Below are 17500 nucleotides of genomic sequence, written 5' to 3' on the forward strand. Positions count from 1 at the left end.
CAGGAATCATCCTTAGTGATGCACACGGGATGGTGTATGGTGTAGGCACTTGGAGCAGCGTCACATTCGGAAAACTTTTTCTCTTTTCTCCTCAACTGAAGAACTCCGAGGATACCAGACCCCGATTACTAAAACCAAAATCCCTTCCTTCTCAAGATTTCTATATAATGACGAGGAAATAATTTCATACAGGACGGTATGCGGCAGTGGCATGGATAAGCTTTCCCGACAATATTTTGTTGCCTTCCCCGAAACTCTTTTCACCGCTACCTTCCTCTCAGATTCTGGGGACGGAAATAAAGTGGCACATGGCTTCGAAATGATACTGGAGGGTAAGTGTAAACCTAAGTGATTGCATAACACTTCCTTGCTCGCGCTCATAGCCGTCACGCATACATGCATTCACACACACACACACACACACACACACACACACACACACACCACACACCCCACACACACACACACACACGCCACAAACACACACTCACACACACACACTCACACACACACACGCCACACACACACACACACACACACACACACACACACACACACACACACACACACACACGCACGCACACATGCATATATATATGTTCGCTATAGACTTTTGTTTTTCTTGTTGCATACTCTCTGTGCAGTGAAAACTATAGCTTTCCGTGGTCCTTGATGATGTTGATAACGTATACTGCCTGATTATTTTGTTTTTATGTTCTTATAATCTAACTATCAAGAAGGTTAAATTGGAATTCACTTCGTTTACATTGCGAGAATATAACATCATGACTGTGACGTAAGTATGACCTTCGAAGCCTCTGCCGAGGACAGGAGGGGAATAAGAAAATATTGGATATAAGGATTCGTGATTTGACCAAGGTGTTATCTCTAGGCTTGTATACTTCTTCAATATTTGACCATATATGAGAATAAATCAAGCATCATAAAAATCAAAAGTGAAATTTCATTGTAGTTTACCTAAATGCGTCAGATGAACCCTACCAAATGCAGGTGAGGTATATCTGCCCTTCTACTGGCACCACGTATCCAGTATTATGTGCCGCAGCATGGTTGGACTGTCTGCGATTAAACTAATTTCAACACTAGTTTCTCACCAATAAATAAAACATTCTGGACGCCCATAGCACACACCTGGTAATACATTTTTTGTTCCCCGGTCTTTAAGTGTCATTTTTTGATTTCTCATATTGTGATCACTTTGATATTTCGAAGTGTTTATATCTTTTTATCAGTCATATGATCAAATCAACAGAGTATATATTTGTTTTATGACACAAGCTTATAAAAAAAAACAAGTTAAAACAAATGACAGTCGTAAAACAACTTAAACACGTCAGAAATGACTGGATTTCCTGGATTCGCGGTTGTCGTCCAGATCGCACTCCTTCACCAGCTCCCGGATATAGCCCCCATCATTTTCTCATCGTAGTGGTCCTGGTTCCTCCGCTCTATCTCCTTCACATCTTGGTTGAATCGCTCGCCTTTTTCTTCTGAGTAGGTGTCCATATTGTCTTTGAATATGTCATGATGAGCGTCCAGCATATGAAGTTTAAGGGACATCGTGCATCCCATGGCGCCAAAAGCTTTTACCAGATCCTGCACCAGCTGCTGATAGTTTTCAATTCTGCGGTTGCCCAGGAAGCCCTTGACAACTGCTATGAAATATTTCCATGCCATTCTCTCAATCCTACTGGGATTATTGGAGAGCTTGGTAAACTCAAGCATCTTCTTTTCCTTTGAGGTCCAACAAAAAAATCACCTTTGATTTTGGCCTCAGATAACTCTAAGGAGAAGTTAAGAAGATACTTAAAAGCGGCTGATTCCTGGTTGAGAGCCTTTACGAACTGCTTCATCAACCCCAACTTTATGTGTAGTGGTGACATGAGCACAATCCTGGAATCAGCCATTGGCTCCCACATGACGTTCCGGGTCCCAACTACAAATTTTGTTCGCTGCTCCCAGTTCTTCCTGTTGTAGTGGTCAGAAGTGGTCATACTGTCCCAAAGGCAGAGGAAGCACTGCAATTTGATAAAGCCTCCCTGGAGACCACGCAGAAAAGCCCACCATCTTAAAGTCTCCAATGATTTCCCAATTGTACTGGTTGTATTCAGAGCTTCCAGGACTTTTACAATGTAGCAGTCTTCTTTCAGGCAGAGTGGTAGAGCTGTCTATGAAGAGCCGCCACTCCTTGAGCACAAAAGGATCCCAGTAACGTCAAACTGTCAAGGCACATCATGGCAGAAACCAGAGATCATCCGTAAGCGTGTAAAAGCCGGAGAAAGGTTCATGCCGGACTTCTATGACTTTGTCACCTGCACTTCCTCCTTGACCAAGTTCCACTGTTTCATCCCGGAGATGAACAGCTCTGCATTGGACTTGGTTAGAACGATATCCCTGACCAAGTTATTTACTTCATTTTGGCTTGGGAAGTGAGGAACTTTCTTTGGTATCACATGAGGTAAACCAAGTCCTCGGCATCCAAGTCCTCCTCTTAATCAAAATACCCCTCTTGGACCGTCACCTGGAGTGGTGGCACTGACACAGGATATTTGTAGCAGTGAGGAATTGGAGCAATTGAATTAACTGGGATATCTGAATAATGCACAGCAGCCGCAATCTTTCTTTCCACCGCTTGCTATAATCCGCATTTACAAACAAAATAAAAAATAAATAATGAATAATAATAAATAAATAAATATAGATAAACAAATAATAAATAAAAGTAAATAAATAAATAAAAATTAAAATAAAATAAAAGGTTTCTGCAGTGGTGTTTGGCTTTAGCCAGCCCCGTGGGTTGGAGAATTTCAGGGACTTTTCCTCATCTCACAGCCAACCTTCCTGCGTTTCTCACAAACAGTACAAGGGGCCCCTGTGCATGTCTGGTCCCCAACTAGCATCCCGTAATAGTTCTGGTAGACACACAAATCTTCGCCAACATTTCCAAGGAGATTTTTTGTTTTTCTTCTTTATATACTCGCCGCATATAACAGAGGGAGTCAGGGTAGTGTCGGCAGCCCCATGAAGCCATCTATAATCATAGAAATATATGCAATCAGAAAATATGAACCTTAAAGATCTGAAAGTATAAAATATAAACATGTTGAATGAAAATACATGTCTACAAAATAAGAGTAATTAAGGACCTACTCATCAAAATTTGAAGAAAAAAAACATCAAATCGCACCAACCGTACTCGATAAGATGACAAATTTCTTTTACTGCAGGTCTAAACTTTTATTAGGCTAACTGCTAGTGGCTAGGATAGAATTTTTCATAATCCCAAACTTTTAACTGTTAATAGCATTTCTTTCTATTTGGATATAAATTGGACAAATTTAGATTTAAGAAAGAAATAGACAAGAACTGGTTTACCAAGAGATTGGTTAATGAATGGACAAGACTTACAGGCAGTTCACTCAAAGAATCTCGGTGTTTGCATTTTTTGGTTGGCAGCCCTGCTCACCCTTCCCCCGATGAGGTGGCTGAAACCTAAATATAGATATAGTTATATTACTTCACTTAGCTCAGTGACTATACGAGTTACAGAAAGTTCATGTACATCTAAGGATGAAGCAGTCCTTGTTCACCTATTTAAGCTTTCATCTCGATAGTGCAAAGAAAGAAAGTAATTATATCGGGTACAAGATAAGGAATATAATTCTAATGTTTATTCAGCATTTTACTTATTTAGGTGTAGTCATTATGAGGCTGGTTGTAAAATTTAACATGTCTTCTGTGATATAGAATAGTCATGAATATGACTGTGCTTTTCACATATCCCATAAAGTGACACACAAAAGAGAAAATGAAAGTTATAGTGATTATCATTTTGATACTGGGACGGATTGGCGGGGGAAGCGCAGTGTCTTGCCTCCCTACCATTAATCTTGCATCTTGTACATAGCGGCTTGTTTTTCACATCTCTTCGCTTAGAACATATCTCATATTCTTGTTTTTCCATATTGAATACGGTTGTACCAACGTATATGGTCGGAAGCGTGACAAACAATGATTAATATATGAAAAATAACTCAAGAAGATGGCGCTAAAAAAGTTCATGAGTTCTCTGTCACCAGCGTAATGGAAGATCTAAATTTGCCAAGATATTGAAAAATAGGTTTGAGTAATTTAGCCGTCATCACAGACGTTTTTAGTGCCATGGGGGATCATTTTCATATCAATATTGCATGATACAAATATAGTGTCGTACGAACCGGAAACACACCAATTAGGAAATCAATATTTAGGAGGAAAACGATAAGAAGGATGCATTTGAGGAAAAGAAGTCTGCTGACAAGTGACCTTCACCACAGTGAAAGAGAGAATCATATTCAATTGCAATATAGAACACGAATGATCCTTTTAGCCGTGAATTTATTTTATGAGACAGCACATCATATTTTAGGAATTTTGAAAACTAAGAGTGACTGGAACATATCTATTGGCACTGTAGTACCGAGTTACGCAGGACAAAACCCAAAAGTCTGTACCCCCTGCTAAGGAACGAGAGAGTGAAGTGATGTTGCCTAGGGAGAACGGGAAAGAAGTATGCAAGACCCCGACCTCCTACGAAGCCCCTTTTATGAAAGAGCAAGTTGTTAAACCTCTGTGTTTTCTCAGAGGTTTAGAGGGAGAGTACACAAATTCACTGTGTCACAAGTAGGTGGCTAAAAAGATACAGAAAGCTGGTGTGTCTAGAAAAAATCTTGTCCATCTGAACATTCGGCTTTGGTAAATTTGAATTTGGTTGTAGGCCAAATGTTTAGGCCGTATTAAAGCAATTTTCATGCTAGGGATCTTGAAGACGGCTATACATATAAAGTTGTCAAGGTGAAAACCAGAACGTTTTAAAATCTCCGAAAAAGGAACCTATGGCAGAGAACAAAGTTACAGGGAGAATCTCCGACAGGGGCATTGTTTCTTTTGAGACCCTTGGCAGAGCTTCACCTTTATGAAAATCTATATTTATCAAGGTGCCCCGACGGCCGAAACCATATTATTGTAAAGAAAGTGGTGTTTAGTGAAATAATACGGTCGGGACCAGGGGTCTGGTACCTTGTCAAAAGCCGATGGCAGACTCTGATCCTTTTATTAGCGTCATTCAACCCCCCAGAGTTTAAACGAGCACTAAAAAGATTGTTGTTAAATAAGGCAAGTGGTGCTTGCCTCCAAAACACTTTAACCAGTCGTTTACATAAAACATAAATGGTATACTTGGTATGTTTCCAAGTTTTAAGGAGTGCTCCCACTTACAAAAATTTGTATTGAACACACTATGTTTCCATTACCAAAATGATCCGTTCTGACATCTGTTGGTGTATGCTTTTTTAAGGAACAATGTCCGCAATCGGTGGTAGTGAAACAAACTAAACAGAACTATCCTAGAACGCCAAACAATTTGCGGAATGTAATCCCTCTCGGTTGATAGTATCAATGTAGGGATTATAGGGAAACCTCGCCAGTTCCCAAACCCACTGCGTTTGTTGCTTGGTGTCCTTCAGCATTACAATTTGTATTCAATCTTCGCTATACCAGGAAGACAGAGATCCCGGCTTCTCACTTTCCGCTTAGTTTTCATCGCCTGCAAACGGTCTACGTGCCTCACTCTAAAGCCCGCTCCCTCCTTCCCCCCCCAAACCTGACCCTCCATCCCATTGACCCAGTCTTGAAAGGATCCGGAGAACACTTTACATTCGATAGCGAACCATTGTTCGATAGTTACCAAGTTCCACCCGGTCTCCTTGGAGAAGACAAATGCCCCAAACTACAGATGACCTGATTGAGGAAAGAGGAAGTGCAGATTGAGAAACGGAGAGAGATATATATGTATGTATGTGATTGTATATATTATGGGCGCCCAGAATACTTCTATAGATTGGTGAAAAACCAGTGGGTAAATTAGTTTAGTCGTTGATCAATCGAACATGCTTTGCGGCAAGTAGTTTTCTGTCTATAGCTGTCATTAAATAGTTTGACATTCTGGCTCCGTTCCAAGGTAACATCTTGGAATTGGTCTTGTCGTTCCTGGTGACCTAATTTCTACTTATGCAGCCATACTTGTTCTCTCTCTCTCTCTTTCTCTCTTCTCTATTCTCTCTCTCTACTCTCTTCCTCTCTCTCTCTCTCCTCTCTCTCTCACTTCTCTCACTACTCTCATCTCTCTCTCTCTTCTCATCTCTCAATCTCCGCTCGTCACTCGCTCTCCTCTCTGTCTCTCATCTCTCTCCTCGTCTCTCTCTCCTCTCTCTCTTCTCTCCTCCTTCCTCTCTCTCTCTCACTTCGTCTCCACTTTCGACTCTGTGGTGGACACATATACCATCTTATTATGGATCATCATTATTTATTATTTCCGAATTATTTTTTATATTATATTTGGTTAGTTATTCTTTCATATCTCACTCAATAGTTTTCTTCTAATATCCTCACCAAGTTGGGGAGGATAAGAAGAAAAGAAGTCACGGGTCTAGATCTGAGGTTTAGATGTTTATTCCTGACCGGTTTCGGGCTTTAACGGCTTCAAACATCTAGTGTTTGGGTCATTGTGACCGAGTAACCCAGTTCCTTATGCAGCCCACACTACTCGTTTTCTTTTTTATTAGCATCAACCAACCATTTAACAACTGTGGCAGCTCACTCACTCACACTCCTAAGCAAGTGGCAAGGAAGGGTGGCAACAACTGAAATTATCGCTATAACAGACACAATAAATTCACTTGGATAACAATAAGTCGAGTACTAATATCGGTCTATCCATTTAACTATCACTATGATATGAACTGGATTAGATACCTTTATTTGAAAAACGCCAGATACCATATACACCGTATGATGTAGGAATTCAGACGTGGGAAGTACAATTATGTGAAAATACGCGCATACTAAAGGTCACGCAAGGGAGAAATTGGCCGATAAGGCGCGGCTAGGAAGATTTCCCTGGTGTTTGCCACATGTTGGCACTCCAGGTCGATGAACGTGCATGTGGAAGTCAAATTGATTTTCTGAATGCAGTATGAGGGGGGGCGGGCCAGAGAATAATGTAGCGGCAAAAGTTCCGCTCTCTCATAAGCATATATGCCATATCTAACTTAAAGAAACGAAACCTTTGGTATCGAAAACTTGCTTTGATTTTTACCCATGTGGTTGTGGTGACCAAAAATTTATAATATAAACCAATGAGGCAACATTATAAAACTATAAAATATGGAATTATACAATAAAATGAAATTATAGAATAATTCTATTGGCACCACAGGGGAACTCCCAGTGCTTCCTCCCCTAACGGCCAGAGTCCCTCATGCAACGATAAAGTTAAGATCGATTCGTACTTACACCACCTCGTTTAAGGACAGACAACCCCCAAAATCCAAGCTCGCCCAAAAATGGTTTGATAAAAGACACTTGAAAGAAGTATTGCTAAAAAGAGATAAGCTCTATAAGAAATACAAGTGGTTCTGGGTGCACCTAATACGACTTATCCAAAAGCTATGTGGTAATACACAGGGGTTATTAAAGTGACAATTAAAAATGTCGAGACAATATGGGAAATGAATATCGCTGATAATCCCCAAAGAATAAATAGAAATGCATTAGATGCATGTGTAGCTATTATTGGCATCACTACTTGGGGCCTACACTCATTATCTTGCTGACGGTCATCTATGAATATCTCGATATGGAGGAATGTGATGATATGTACTAAGCAAATATTTTTTGGCATCGGTATTTGTATACGAAAATCACCTCTGAATCCAAGCCCTAGCTGAAGCTTGTGATAAGTCTAAGAGAAAATATACTCATTACTTGTAAAATAAAAAAAATAACGCCGTGACCTTGGCGGTTGTCATTCCAAGGATCTGTAGAGAAAAAAAAGAGATAAAATAAATAAATAAATAAATAAACTGTTGTCTGTTATCCTGTTAGTAATTATTAAAAGATAATCAACTATATCCGGAGATTGGTCCCAAGAGAATGGAAGTTTGCTAACGTTACTTACCATATTTCAAAAAGGTTGTGACAATAAGAAGCCAGTGTAACTACAGGCCTATAAGCTATAACTTTCAATTTGCCGGAAAAATTATGGAAACTAATCAGAGGTTGCTATTGAACACCCAAATTAGAAAGATAACTGTTTACATGAAATTTGCTAGCCCATGCATGGATTTCAGACGGAAACGTTCCTTGCCGGACTAACCAACTAGAATTCTAACAACACTGTCATTTCAAATACACGAGAAAAGAAACGATATTGATTCAATATATCTGGACTTTGAGAAGGTTTATGAATACCATCCCGTACGAAAAAGATTACTTTGCCTAAGTTAGATTTTTCCCATAGAATAAGAGGTAGCCTATTAAGTTGGACCTAGTAATTGGTTAAACGATCGTAAGCAGACTATGTTCTAAAATGACAAAACCTTTAGTATAAAAAAAATTAAACACAGTGGAATTCCTCAGGGTTCCCTTTTTTGTGCCACTTCTATTCATGGTATTTACAAATTAGATAGACTTGACTGAAATCTTATTGTCCTACAACTTTGCTGATGATACCCAAACTGCGGCGAATGGGATCACTTAAACCAATACGTTATTCAAGAAGATTTAGATAAAACTACAGCGATGGGTCCTAAAAAGTGGCTAATGAAATTTGGCAACAAGATAAAAGAAAATGGAACATAGGAAAAATTAAAAATAAGTTCGATTTAAAATCTATCTTGTGAAAGTCCCGTTAACAAATGTGGATATAATTGAGAACGATTCTCGGCGTAATTATCAATGCATGATAATCAAAATCATCTAAGCAGATGTATTTTCCCGCTTCAGAAAAAGGCAAATAAGGTTCTAGGGACTGATTGCGCGATCATTTGATTTTAAAAGCTCCACCTGTCATTAACAAGCTATATTGGTCACTGAATCTCATTATAGAGACATTGACAGATTGGAAAAAAAAGTACAACGGCGGAGCTACAAAACTGATTCCCAAATATCAAAGAATAAATCAAACAAAAAATAGACTATAAACATATCAATCTAGTTTCCCTAAAAAAAGTGTAGGACTCAGAGGTGATTTGATTACAGGCTCTTTAAAGATTTCTAAAGGAAACTTACAGCATCAAAAGTGACGGAAATTTTCACAACTGAATGGCAAATCAGCACAAGAAAGAGTGGTCTCAAAAACGTCAGGAAGTAAATTTCAATTGGAAGTTCGGTAGAAACAACTTTGCCAACCTGTGTAAGTAAATGATTGGAATAAATTTCCTCCACAATGCAGTGGCAAATGCTATACAGTTCGAATTTTTAGGATTCATTTATAGAAGCACCTAAGAAATATGCTAAAATGCCTACCCATTATTCTAATCTAAATTCAATTTGTGTCCATCTATATATTATTCCATTTAGCTATTATTCATCTATCTGTTATTAATTTCTCCTTATATATCACATTTATTATAAATGATTATTATTTTTCTTGTAGTTTTTTTATCTGTTCTTGTTTATTTCAAATCTTAACTTACATTTATTCTACTACTATTACTTGGGTTTGTTTTCTATTCATTTTTCAGTCTATCACGACCTAGATGACATGGAACCAAAAGGTTCCCCCTGTCGAGCATGTCTCCTACCGCCTCCGTTTTGTTGAGTACTGGGATTTACGTGCGGCTACCAGTAAAAAAGGGCAAATAGACATCACCAGCATTTGACTGGATATGGCTCATCTGGACAGCATTTAGGTACAACTACAATGAAAAAACTGCAACTTTTGATTTTTATGATAGCTTGATATATTCTCATAAATGCTTAAATATTTCGCAGTCGGATTAATATGTGTGCCTGCCAAAGAGCACCTTTGTCCAATTCATGAATCCTTATAATCAAAGCTCTTGTTATACATTGTCCGACTCTTCGTCGAGGCTTCGAGGGTCCTCCATTGCCAGTAACAGTCGAGATGCGCTCTTCTCGTAATGGAAAAATGATGTGAAAATCTATTTGGCACCGTATTGGATTAGTAGGCTAACAACATGGAACTGAAAAAAACTGAAATATTGTGTACAGTATACGTTATACAACGTTTATCAGTGGAAACCACGTAAAACTTATAGTTGTTCAATGGATAGAGAATTATGTAACCAAGGCAACTCAAGAGTAGCGAACACATGACGATATATAATAGTTCATATAGTGTACAGTGTTATGTACAGTATATATATATATATAGAAATATATAGTATATATATGCTATACATATACTATATTAGTATACATACATATATATACTTATATATATATATAAATATACATACATATATATATACATATACAATTATACAATATATATATACCATATATATATATATACTTATAAATATATATATATACATATATATAGGTATGTTGTGGTGTGTGTTTGTGTGTGTGTGTGTGTGTGTGTGTGTGGTCTTGTGTGTGTGTGTGTGTGTGTGTGTGTGTGTGTGTGTGTGTGTGTGTGTAGTGGTTGTGTGTGTGTGTGTGTGTGTGTGTATGTATGTAAGTATGTGTGTATGTATGTATACTATGTTATGTTAAGTATGTGTGTATGTATGTATGTATGTATGTATATATGTATGTATGTATGTATGTATGTATGTACTGTATGTATGTATATATGTATGTTATCGTATGTATATGTGTATGTAATGTGTGTATGTTTATGTATATATGTATGATATGTATGATATGTATATATGTGTGTATGTATATATGGTATGTATGTATGTAGTATGTATGTATGTATGTATGTATGGTATGTATGTATGTATGTATGTACGATGTATGTATAAGTATGTTCGTAAATGTATGTATGTATGTTGTATGTATGTATGTATGTATGTATTTCGTATGTATGTATGTATGTATGTATGTATGTATGGTATGTATGTTAAATTAAAACATGATATAGTGTGTTAATGTATCGTATGGTATTGTATGTATGTATGTTGGTAATGTATGTATGTATGTCAATGTTATGATATGTATGTATGTATGTATGTAAGTATGTATGTAAAATGTAATTGTATGCATGTATCGTATGAAATATGTAAACAATGTATGTATGTATGTATGTATGGTATGTATGTATGTATGTATGCTTTGTATGTATGTATGTATGTATTGTATGTATGATATGTATGTATTGTATTGTATGTATGTATGTATGTTCGTATGTAAGTTTGTATGTGTGTATGTGATGTCCAGAATGGTTAATTGGGGTTTTATTAATTTGGGTTGGGGTATGGTTTTATGTATGTATAATAATTTGTAATGTATGTATGTATGTTATTTCAGTCACGATGTATGTATGATGTATGTTATTGTATGTTTGTATGTAACTGTATGTAAGCTAAGTATCATATGTTTGTATGTATATGTGTATGTAATGGTGTGTGTATGTTATGTATGTATGTATGTATGTATGTATGTAATGTCATTGTATATATGTGTGTATGTATCAGTATGTACATGGTCATGTATGACTATGTATGTATGTACATCTATGTAAGTATGTCAGTTAATTGTAATGTATGTATGTATGTACAGTATGATATGTTATGCTACTGTATGTAAACCAATGTATGTGTGTATGTATGTGATGTATGTATGTATGCTTGTATGTATGTATGTATGTATGTATGTTGTAAACTTGTTTATGTGTATGTATGCTATGGTATGTAAACATGTTCTGTAGTGTGTATGTGATGTTTATATAGCAAAGTTAATGTATGTATGTATTATATGTATGTAGGTATTGAGTATGTTATGTGATGTATGTATGTATGGTATGTATGTAATGATATGATGTATGTATGGTATGTACATGTATGTATGTATGTGTGTTTGTATTTCAGTATGTAAGGATAAGACTGACAGACATTATGACTTTGTATGTATGTGATGTATGGATATGTAATAGTACATGTATGTATGTTCAGAAATACAGTAATGTATGTATGTGATGTATGTACATGTACAGACATAACAACAGCAAAATAAATAATGAGTAAGACAAGATCTGCAAAGAATTGTCATGTATGTATGTTATGTATGCACGGAATGAACCTTTATGAGTGGAAGTAAGTGAGTGCACCGCAATTCAGGTTTACACTTACTTACGAATGATCATATTTCTGAAGCCAGTTGCCACTTTATTTTACCGTACCCCAGAATCTGAGATGAAATAGACTCATTTCGAACATACTTGACATCATCGTTAAAAAATGCAAATTCACGGCTAGCCACGGCAGTGCCGCATAACTCCCTGTAAGATGAAAAAAAGAGGAGAAGGCGTTTTTTCCTTGTCATTATGTAGATATCTTGAGAAAGGAGCGGAGTTTGATTTTAGTAATTGGGGTCTAGTCTCCTCGGAGTTCTTCATTCGAGGAAAAAAAAAAAAAAAAAAAAAAAAAAAGGTTGCGAATGTGACACTGCTCCTTGTGGCCACACCAGATACCAAACAAAAGGAGGGGCACTCACTCATCCAAGTAGCCTGTAAAAACCAGGCGGTCGTAACTGCAGTTCGAGGCATCGTAGATCTCGGAGTTGCTCGCAAAGCTCATATTAAAGGCGCCATATGCAGCGAGCTAAAAAAGAACCAACAGGCAATGTATTTTAATAGTTCGCCATCATCGTTTCTATCTTTTGCGAAAAGATCGCACCGAAGAGGCTGGAGTCACAGAAGTAGTAAAAGAGAGAGTCCAAAGACGAATGGAGGCATAGTGGGTGCACACTCAAATTCAAATTTAACGAAAGGAAATGTTCTACTCTTTCAACGTCTGAAATATATAAAGTTCGGAACTTCTAGAACTCAGGTAAAAATCCTAACGCTTAAACTATTCTAGAAATCGGAATGTTTACCTGTCTATATACCGTATGGTCTCTCCCTCTTCCATATATGGAAGGTGGCCATCCAAGGCACGAACCCTTCACTCATCCCTTACCATTTGCTTTCCCCTTTGGTCTTGGCTCACTGAGTGGATCAAGGGCCATCCCTAGGAGGCCAGGATTACTGAAATTCAGAATTTCTGAAAATCAATTTGAACTTTCTAAATTTAGAATTCATAAGTGTCGTTGGATTTCCCTTAATCCAAGAGCTCTAGGGTCAGTGGTTTCTGACCCATCTCAACCAACATCATCAATTATTATCGTCAATCCCCAAGATCAATACCATCACCATTATTTACTCACTTTGACTGAGAGGTGCAGTAGCAGTTCTCTGGGTAATCGTTCGGTAGTTGGGACTTGACCACGTATGTCGGATTGTAACATTGAAGGAATGTTCCACAAAGATTATTCTGTCGCAATCTCCACATGGGGTCTGGTCGACGTAAACAAAGAACCACGGGTTACATTCTCCTCTCTTCCTTAGTTCAACATCAACACGGTTGAGTTACATACATACATACATACATACATACATACATACATACATACATACATACATACATACATACATACATACATACATACATACATACATACATACATACACCGATCCCATTGGATCGAGAGTAAACGTAAGAGACTGAAAACTACTGAAAATTCATTATTACCTGAATCATTTGTAGTGGTATCCGAAGGACAGCAGCTCTCTATGGTAGTCCAGGGGCAAACATCTTCGCAGAATTTTTCCAAAAAGCTGTCAAAGCCAGGTTTCTAGAAGAAGAAGAAGAAGAAGAAGAAGAAGAAGAAGAAGAAGAAGCAGAAGAATAAGAAAAGTGAGTTGTAATAAAAGACTGCATCAATGAAAAGAGCACAGCTCCAAAGTGACGTGACTTCAGAGGACCAGCTTTGTCAAATCACGTCACCAACAGAATAAAAGTACATGAAATATTCTAATAAAAGGAATTAAGGTAAAAAAATGCTCGAACACAAAGACTCATAATAACCAACACTCAAACATACACATCACTGCGCAGAAACATAAATTGATAATAGTATTTGATCATTGATATCCATGTGAACAAGTTGCTTAAACGCGGCCAAGAAAACATGGGCTGGAAGTGAAGCGTTTATTCCTTACGATTCGTCAACTGACTTTCTCAAGGGAATGAGCATACTGGGTCGTGCAGAGTTTATAGATACGCTTGGTAGCTCATGGAGGTATGTGAGCGTGGCACGCTGTGCTCTGATTGGCCCGCTGAGATGCCCAAGAGACCCGATCGTGAAGTGCTATGCCCGCTGAAGTTTATGCCTAGGTGAAGCTGCCAGCCTTACCATTGATGTTGGGACGGGCAGTGATATATGGAGCTTCTAATGGATTTTCTGGTCTTCTTATCCATACCTTTTGTAATACCTCGGCCCGCTTCTATTGTCGGAAGGTGTCCAGACTCGTCCACATGCACTAACAAGGCGTTGGTAAGCCTATGGTGACGGACGTCTGCCTATGCTACCTGAATGATCCTTGTGTTTGGCCCCAAGGAAATCAATAGAAGCTGCATATATCACTACCCGTCCCAACATCAACGATCGGTTGCCTCAATATTCTGCCTTAGTTGACGAGAGACTGTTTGAGCAGTGGAGGATAATCCTGGGGTATACACTTTAAACTTACTATGCCATCATAACAATCTGTATTTGCTTGTGTCGTTTGAAGGGGGCTGATCCTGTGTCGAGGGTCCGACTTCCAGCATCAGCACCATCATCAATCATCATCATTATCATCAAAGCCGTCGCGTGGCATAACTTATCATCCATGGTTTCAACTCTGTGAGTCAGCGAAAGAGATAGAGGAAAAGGTCAAGTGACGAACAAAGAAGGGTGAAGGAGAAAAGGTGCGTCAAACTGCGCACCCCGTATAGGCAGGGGAAAACATACACAATGCAGGACCGAACGGTTTTGCAGGCAACTGCTGAGAACCTTTTATAAACCCTAGTCATGAAGTTGGAGTAGGACGGAGGAGAAGGAAAGTATTTTCACTTTTTTTTTTCTGTGCAGGAAAGTTGAAATAAGTATATATATATATATATATATATATATATATCTATATATAATATGTATATATATATATATATACTCATATCTAAATATCGTATATATATATATATATATATATATATATATCATACATATATATATATATATATATATATATATATATATATATACATATATATAAAGAGGAGTTTTTCCCTCAGACGCAGACACAACAATCAACATAAGAATTTACTATAAGCCAAACCTGACTAGGTCCCTAGTTATGAGAAACAACACAACACCAAAAATCCGGAAGGAAGCCTCTACCAATGTAGTTTATAAGTTTTCTTGCCAGGAGGGCTGCTGTGACGGCTCCTTTTCCTGCATTGGTAGAACCTCCACCACACTAACACTTCATTGACCATCACGACATGAAGCCACCACTTAACACATTAGTACACAATACAATTATACTCCACAAAGAAACAAAGTTCAAAAGACTGCAGATTGCTGAAGCTGTTGCTATTACTACTCAGCGGCCCTCCATCAATGTACAGCAAGCTGCAGATTTCATCCTCCCGTCAGCCCGCCCCCAGGAACATCATGCCCAACAAAAACAACAAGATCAAGGTGCATCCGAACCCCTACTAGAGCGATACCTCCACCAAAACCCTCAGCAACATAAAAATTCCCAGCCCACAGGACCCCAAACTAGAAGTCGAGCCAGACTTTCCTCCACAAGCTCCGGAATAAGACTGATATCCTTCCCTACCTCTCCCAGTGACCTCACCCAGGGCCCCCTTCCGATTTCGCCTGCTTCTCCAAGTGACTTCCCCCAGAGACTCCTGTCGTCCTCGCCTTCCACTAGTGACCTCACCCAGAGGTTTCACTTGACATCTCCTCCTTCTAGTGACCTCACCCAGAAACTTCTTCCTCCAGTGACTTCTCCCAATATTAGCGATGACCTCTCCCAATACCCTTACCATTCTGCTTTTTAAGGACTGACAGTCGGCCAGGACCATTATCAGTTGCTTCATCTTCGTCGATAGCAGACCTAGTTAACCTTGGAATTTATATATATATATATATATATATATATATATATATATGTATATATATATATGTATATATACATATATATATAATATATACCAGTGAAGAAAAGAAATTATGAATGAAGCAGAATTCTTTCCCTATATATAAAACTTTTTTCACACTTCTATGTATATTTCATCTTTCTTTGTGCAACTGGGTGACAGGTTTCAGTGTTCTGGGTTTCCAGCTTGGTTTTATCATTTCATTTTCATCAAAAGTATTTGTTCTACATTAAGAGATTGAGAGCAAGTTGATGATGAGAATTGTACATTCTATCAACGTTGCTCAGTTTAGCCACAAGCTAAGGGCCGAGAAACAGCTTTTGCGAAATGGTTCTTGACGAAGAGCAAGTATATGCACAGCGGGAGGATAAACCTTTTCTTTTACTCACAAAAGGAGAGACGCCACTCTTGCCTTGCACAGATTTCGATAAAGCACTGCACTTGTGTCCCCTGTGCGTTAGCGCGAGTACTCTAATGCAGGACCAAAGGAAAGAAGCCTCGGTATCTTGGCGTCTCTGGTGATCATCCTTGTTCAAAAGGATGTCAGTCAGAGTCTGAGCTCTTACGATCCCCATCTTCTTTATAAATGATGGAAACACCTCGACTCTAGTGGATGAGCTCTTGCATTTTCATCTCAGGGGCTCTCAGCCTGTTTTCGCTGCATCCTAAACTCATGTATTGTCGTTGTCTAACCTACCTGATGATTATTTTAACACTGAGTAAAGTCACTGACCCACTACCTACGACTAGTTTTCGGCTCCTGTCGCCCTTTTGTCAAACTTTGAAGCCCCCACCCTCTTCTCAGGAATCACCCAAAGGGAGCCCACGGGTCTATTTATTCTGTGAGTTGTTAGGTCACTGTTGGATATGAAAAACGACCACCTGGGATGTTCTCACCGCCGTGTACGACGTATTACTTAGAGCTGCAGGTTACTACGTTCCGTCACAGTGTGGGAAAAGGTCTGAGGGGGCACAACTGACTCTCACAACTTCCAGTCCGTGGATGGATGGAGAGGGCAGGGAATTGCCTCTTATATACTGTCCCGCTGATGCGAGGAGGAGGAGGAGGAGGCCACGAAGAACACTTGTGCCTTGGCCAGAGATGCATTAGTGGTCAGTGAGTTGCCGTAAGTTAACATCTCTCTCTCTCTCTCTCTCTCTCTCTCTCTCTCTCTCTCTCTCTCTCTCTCTCTCTCTCTCTCTCTCTCTCTCTCTCTCTCTCTCTCTCTCTCTCTCTCTCTCTCTCTCTCTCTCTCTCTCTCTCTCTCTCTCTCTCTCTCTCTCTCTCTCTCTCTCTCTCTCTCCTCTCTCTCTCTCTCTCTATCTCTCTATCTCTCTCTCTCTCTCTCTCTCTCTCTCTCTCTCTCTCTCTCTCTCTCTCTCTCTCTCTCTCTCTCTCTCTCTCTCTCTCTCTCTCTCTCTCTCTCTCTCTCTCT

At 38.7% G+C, this 17500-nt stretch overlaps 2 protein-coding genes across 9 annotated transcripts in view; one reads left to right on the plus strand and one right to left on the minus strand.

Annotated features, from left to right (window-relative positions):
- Positions 1-17500, plus strand: part of LOC143034515 (adhesion G-protein coupled receptor G6-like) — a 396540-nt gene that overhangs the window by 27486 nt on the left and 351554 nt on the right. The window lies entirely within an intron of this gene.
- The window catches only part of LOC143034514 (uncharacterized), a 44915-nt gene that overhangs the window by 13114 nt on the left and 14301 nt on the right, over positions 1-17500 (minus strand). For 4 of the 6 annotated variants that reach the window (XM_076200662.1, XM_076200660.1, XM_076200661.1 and 1 more), the window contains exon 1: positions 16962-17064. The exons of the other annotated variants lie outside the window; for them this stretch is intronic. The gene's annotated coding sequence lies outside the window, so the exon portion shown is untranslated. Of the gene's footprint in view, positions 1-16961; positions 17065-17500 lie in introns of those variants that run through there. 6 annotated transcript variants of the gene reach the window in all.

Source organism: Oratosquilla oratoria, chromosome 17, assembly GCF_046742065.1.
Source record: "Oratosquilla oratoria isolate Oo_2021 chromosome 17, ASM4674206v1, whole genome shotgun sequence".
Classification (NCBI taxonomy): Eukaryota; Metazoa; Arthropoda; class Malacostraca; order Stomatopoda; family Squillidae; genus Oratosquilla; species Oratosquilla oratoria.